Below are 6,000 nucleotides of genomic sequence, written 5' to 3'. Positions count from 1 at the left end.
ACAGTATTCATTTTTTTCTGTACTGCTGACATAGGCCTATAGTTCCCTCCACAAGTAATGGAATCCCAAATGAAGATACTGTCACTGCTGTTAAACTTCATATAGATTTAAACTCGATTTTCAGGGTTGTGAGTGCTGGGGGCCTGTGTCCTAGTAGAGCTTTAAGTCTAGCGACACCTCTGATAGAGGATATCACAAAATGGTTCCCAGTTAGTGGCCAGATACAGTATATACATGTATTTGAGTAACCAAGCATATATACATAGCAGTAAATGCAACAGTCTGACATTTCCTGTATTTAAGTAGTTGGGAAAAAGATGTTGCGTGAATCGACTTCCTCTCTGTCACACCGATTTCCATGATAGCAAAGGCTTGCTTCGGTTGCCAAAACGCATGTGCATGTTGTTGATGATGCAGGATGTGAAAGGGTCAATTGAGTCTGGTTCCTCACCAGGTTTCCTCCTATTTGCCTACCTAAAGTGTTTCCTTGCCAGTATAGGCTTGCTTTTGTGAAAGTTTCAAGCACTGTTACAGTCTATTGTGACAAATGCCCCCTGCACCCTCGATGGAGGTTTCTAGTTCTCTAGCAAAATGCTAAATATTGGTTATATATATATATATAATGTTTTGTATAGAATAAAACGTTTTCACAAGTGGCCGGTGTCATGTAAAATATTATATGAATGACGTTAGTCTTCAAAGTTTGTCCTCATCTCACCTGAAAGCTTAAATACAGCCAGCACCAGTGTAATGCAGTGAAATTAAAATGTTTGAAGCTGTAGCATAAAAAATAAGTGGCACTATGAATCAACTGAATTAAGCGTTTGTCACATGTCATTTCACTTACAAATATCCCTTTCCTGAAAACTGACTTGGCATTTACTGAAGCCTCTGATAATCATTCGCATAAATTATCATTTCACTTTATACATGCACGCGCATGTCCAGTCGTCACCATCCACTCTCAGCCCAGTAGAGTTCTAGTAGGTTCTAGGCCAGCGCAAAGACGTGCCGTCAAACACAGCACTGTTATGAAAGACCAGCCCAACATGTACCTGAGCCAAATCCAATTTAAGGATCATAACCTCTGAGTGCACTTTGTCACAGGTGAGACGGACCAATCATCTGCAGCAGCATGGGCAGACGCGGGCTTGACCCCTACGACTTTCTTTTTCTCTTTTTTCTCTTTGTCTTTTTCATCTTTTTCATTTCATTTTCTCTTCCTTCCATTTACATGCTTGTTTTCCCTCCCGTCCTGTTTTACCCGAACCTCTTAATGCAAAACATTTCAGACTGAAAATGTGTATTTCTTTCTAATTCTATTGTATCCGAAGGCCACAGTTTTCTATGGACATATTTGCAGAATTGCAGTGAGGACACAAATGGAATACAGTGCTCTGAAATATGATTTTATTTAAATAATAAATGGGAGAGCAGAAAGGCCATCCTCCTTTCATATTTTTTCAGACAGGTAGAAAACAGAGAGAGTAACAGATAGAGAAGGGTGCCCAGGGTTATACAGTGCTCCCATTATAAGAGCATTTGCTCCTGAAAATTGATGGTGCTATCTGGAAAAAAATAAGAAAGGATAAGGAGCGCATCTACTAATTGGGATGCATGAGTGTACTCCTAAATTTTGGGCTGGACCGCAACAGTGGGGCCAGACCTACAAATGCGAATGTCTGTGACTGAGTGAGTGATGAAGTTACACCATTGGTCGGCCGGATCATGTGTGTTAGGTCTAGCCATATACTAGGTTTTGACCTGGTCTTGTTCAACTAAGAAGCACATTAGTGTAGAGCCCTGGTGCCATGGCAGTAATTGAACCAGAGCTGAGTGATTTTGCATGTGGCTCCAGAATCCGCTGCCCTGTGGCCTGTGGCACACATCTCACCTGGAACATCCATCCATCCATCCATTATCTATACACGCTTATCCTGGGCATCCATCCATTATCTATACACGCTTATCCTTGACATCCATCCATTATCTATACCCGCTTATCCTGGGCATCCATTCATTATCTATACCCGCTTATCCTGGGCATCCATCCATTATCTATACCCGCTTATCCTGAGCATCCATCCATTATCTATACCCGCTTATCCTGGGCATCCATCCATTATCTATACCCGCTTATCCTGAGCATCCATCCATTATCTATACTCGCTTATCCTGGGCATCCATCCATTATCTATACCTGCTTATCCTGGGCATCCATCCATTATCTATAGCCACTTATCCTGGGCACCCATCCATTATCTATACCTGCTTATTCTGGGCAGGGTCGCGGGGGTGCTGGAGCCTATCCCAGCGTGTACTGAGTGACAGGCAGGAATACACCCTGCACAGGCTGCCAATCCATCGCGGGGCACACACACCATTCACTCATACAGGGTCTCCAATCAGCCTACCTGCATGACTTCGGACTGTGGGGAGAACCCAGAGTACCCAGAGAAAACCCATGCAGAGATGGGGAGGACATTCACCATGCCACCCTTGACCTGGAGCAAGAGTTTTTATTTCTAGTGAAGACCTTTCACATTAATTTCTGAAGCTTCATTGTGGAACCTGCATTTTCTAATTAAGCAAAACATCATTTTTAAAAGTATAGACGTATAATTTGGACGTGGAGGTGTATTTCATTTTTAGTGTTACATTTTATTTTCGCAAAGCACTGAAACTTTTTTGTCACATTGCATAAGCCAAAACACATGTACACGATGCCGATGCTCACAGGTCAACAGACAAAACCCCGCTTAACAAAATTTACCACCCGCCATATCGCAATATACAGTAAACAGGTTCACTCAGCCTTGACTTAAAGAGATTACCCATAAGTCCACCCCTAAAATACCCATCCCACTCCTGACCGGCCATATTACGAGGAGGGGGGGGACAACAAAGGGAGGGTATATAAGGGGCTGACTGACGGAGAGAGATCAGAGAACAGAGAGACTGCAAAAAGAAAGAAGAGTACACACTCATCTTTGTTTTGCAGCTCCTTCATCACCAACATACGAATAAGAAATAAACTCTTTGCCTTGGGAACTATCAGTGCATTGAAAAAGCAGGTAAGAGAACGATTGATTTCTTGACACTTCTGCTATTTAGTTGTGTGATGTGGTCAGCAATATGAGGAGCAATATTTTGGAACTTTTTTTCCATTTTCTGCTTGTTTAGAATTACTTCTTGGTGTAGCTTCACACTGATAAATGTAGGAATAAATGAATTGAATGTAAAAAAAGAAGTACTGGATAAATTAATGAATGAATAAATAATTAATTAATTAAAAGCTATATACATTGTCACTCTGCCTAAGATTGTCTTGTTATCATGATAATTGCCAATGTTTTTGCATGTTACAGTCAATGTATAGACAGTTCATAAAAAGTGTTACTGAAAGATTGTAACTTATTTTAAAACATCTGTGCACTGAGGTGTATGATACAGAGGTATGGGGCAATTGCTGTGGTTAAACCTCAGGTTTCAACCTATAGAATTCAGAGCTGCATTACAACTGGAGCAGCTATCCACAGCTGTGGAATGAGGATTGGCTGTTCCTGTTGCAATGCAGTTCTGTGGTCAAGAGGTTTGAACCTGAGGTTTAGACTCCAGCTAAGTGCATTGCAATTGTTCCAGTGTGTTTTCTGAACTGATTTTCTCTCTCAGTAAGTGTACCAGATACAAGTGTAGCATCCAGTCACCGTGTTTGTACTGTATGCTTGCATTCCTGTGTGAAATACCACCCTTCTCCTCTTCCGCGTGCAGCAGAAATGAATTCAGGAAATGCAGCCAAGACTGGGGAGGGCCGTTCATTCAAGAGCAATGCCCCAAAGGCTGGTGGGAAGGGGTGAGTGAGGGGGGAACATTTATGAGAATACACTGGCGTGAGATCACAAATGAGTGATTAGAATGTTGTTAGCTGAACATTCTAATGCTGACGCCACAATCACTGCTGTAGTAATTGAAAGCAGCGGAGTTCTAGAACACTGGCTTAGAATTTAGAACATTCCAAAAAATCAAACTCTTGATTAAAAGGGTTAAAAGGATAGGTATACTCCCCAAAACAATCATACTATATTATACAGCACCAAAGCTTGACAACCATCAAAACAGACATATTTTTAAAAAATTAAACAAAAACACTCTTCGACACATGCATGCACACACACACACACACAGACAGACACCATCTCTCTGACACACACACACTCACACACATACACACATAACTAATGTGCCCTTTTCTTCACCTCCAATTCAGATTTGGTGGTGGCATCCCAGGAATGGATGGACTTGGAGCAGGTAACTTATTATCTTGGTCTTTCAAATTATTATCGTTATTGTGATTATTATTCACAATTTACTCAGATTTACTCTATCAATTATTATGAATATAAAAACCATTTCAAGCACCATCTTGGAGTGAAGGCAGTTTACCTGAAGTTAATATCTGAGTTCTGGGCCAAATTCTGTCACTTCTACATTCTGTTGAACGATCTTGCCTCCCTCTCTCCCTCTCTTTTCGCACACTCTCTGTTTCTCAGGTGATGTGGTCTGCCCGTGGGAGACCTTTGGCGATATGGAGATGAGCGACTTGGCGGCATTTGGCATCGTCTGACCCCCACCCCCCCCACCCCCCCCTACTTTAATCTGCAATGATGCGCACCCATGCTGCAGTCTGACTTGCTCATACAGCCCCATGTTGTGTAAATTGCAAATCATTGTACCAAATGTGGGTTAAGTTATGGGGAAGTCATCTGGTCATCACTGTCACCAACGCAAACTAGAGCCGCAGCTCAGCTTAGTTCATTTCAGCTTTGAGCGGCGTGAGTTATAATGTACCTCACCTAATGTCCTTCATCCTTCTGCACTTTCTCTTATCTTTTTGAAATAAAATTACCTTCAAATGCATCATGCAAACATGTGATGCCCTAATATGCCTATTTTTTGTTTCACATTATTGCCAAGTCCCTGCCCTTTATTTTTTTTTAAACATTTCCTATCACTCTGTAACTGTGATTCTGGAATTCTGATTTTGTGTTTCGTTGGGAGCAAAGAATGTACAGCATGGATGGAGTGTAGCACAGTGGGTAAGGAACTGGGCTTGTAACCCAAAGGTCGCAGGTTCGATTCCCTGGTAAGGACACTGCCGTTGTACCCTTGAGCTAGGTACTTAACCGGAATTGCTTCAGTATATATCCAGCTGTATAAATGGATACAATGTAAAAAAATGCTATGTAAAAGTTGTGTAAGTCGCTCTGGATAAGAGCGTCTGCTAAATGCCTGTAATGTAATGCAATTAACAGAACACTATCTTGGAAAGCAGTTTGAGAAGTGGCCAACTCACAATGCTCACAAAGGGGATGTTAAAAGTGACCTCTTCCCATCATCTTCTCTAACTTACCATATGACATTTATTTTTCTATAAACGCAATTAGTATAGTTATTTTTCCTGAAGCGAAAATTTTGATATTTCTTTGGTTGTGCTGTGAAAATGTGCTTGTGGTTACACCACACTTTCTTCGGACTCACTAGATCAGGGGTGTCAGTGTCAGTGTTTGCGGGTTTTTGCGGTTTTCCCAAAAGAACAAAGTGTGTGGATTCCTTAGCCAATCAATGATTTAAATAAACCATTTGTGCTGAGAACACTCCAAAAACCAGCAGATACTGAGGAACCCCAGGACTGGATTTTGACACCTGTGCACTATTGTAGATACACAGCTCTATATTCTTAACATTCAAATCTCCTTCCATGACATTTTAATCTTAGAGTCATAGGCCTCCTTCTATAACATTTTTGCGCTATAGTCATGGTCTGTGTAGCGATCCTCCTCTAACTTTTTGGCACTATGGTAATGGTCCATGTAGCTCTCTAACCTTTTTGCACTATGGTAATGGTCCATGTAGCTCTCTAACCTTTTGGCACTATGGTAATGGTCCATGTAGCTCTCTAAACTTTTTGCACTATGGTAATGGTCCATGTAGCTCTCTAAC

The 6,000-nt window shown here is 41.4% G+C and overlaps 1 long non-coding RNA gene across 1 annotated transcript; it reads left to right on the top strand.

Annotated features, from left to right (window-relative positions):
• Positions 1–2,932: 2,932 nt before the first annotated feature.
• LOC135242337 (uncharacterized) lies at positions 2,933–4,943 on the top strand. The gene is made up of 4 exons (XR_010326314.1): positions 2,933–3,074; positions 3,772–3,853; positions 4,268–4,308; positions 4,551–4,943. It is a non-coding gene; the product is annotated as an uncharacterized LOC135242337 (long non-coding RNA).
• The last annotated feature ends 1,057 nt before the right edge of the window (positions 4,944–6,000 follow it).

Source organism: Anguilla rostrata, chromosome 16, assembly GCF_018555375.3.
Source record: "Anguilla rostrata isolate EN2019 chromosome 16, ASM1855537v3, whole genome shotgun sequence".
Classification (NCBI taxonomy): Eukaryota; Metazoa; Chordata; class Actinopteri; order Anguilliformes; family Anguillidae; genus Anguilla; species Anguilla rostrata.
Note: the sequence above shows the minus strand (reverse complement) of the source record. Positions and strands in the feature narration are given on the sequence as shown.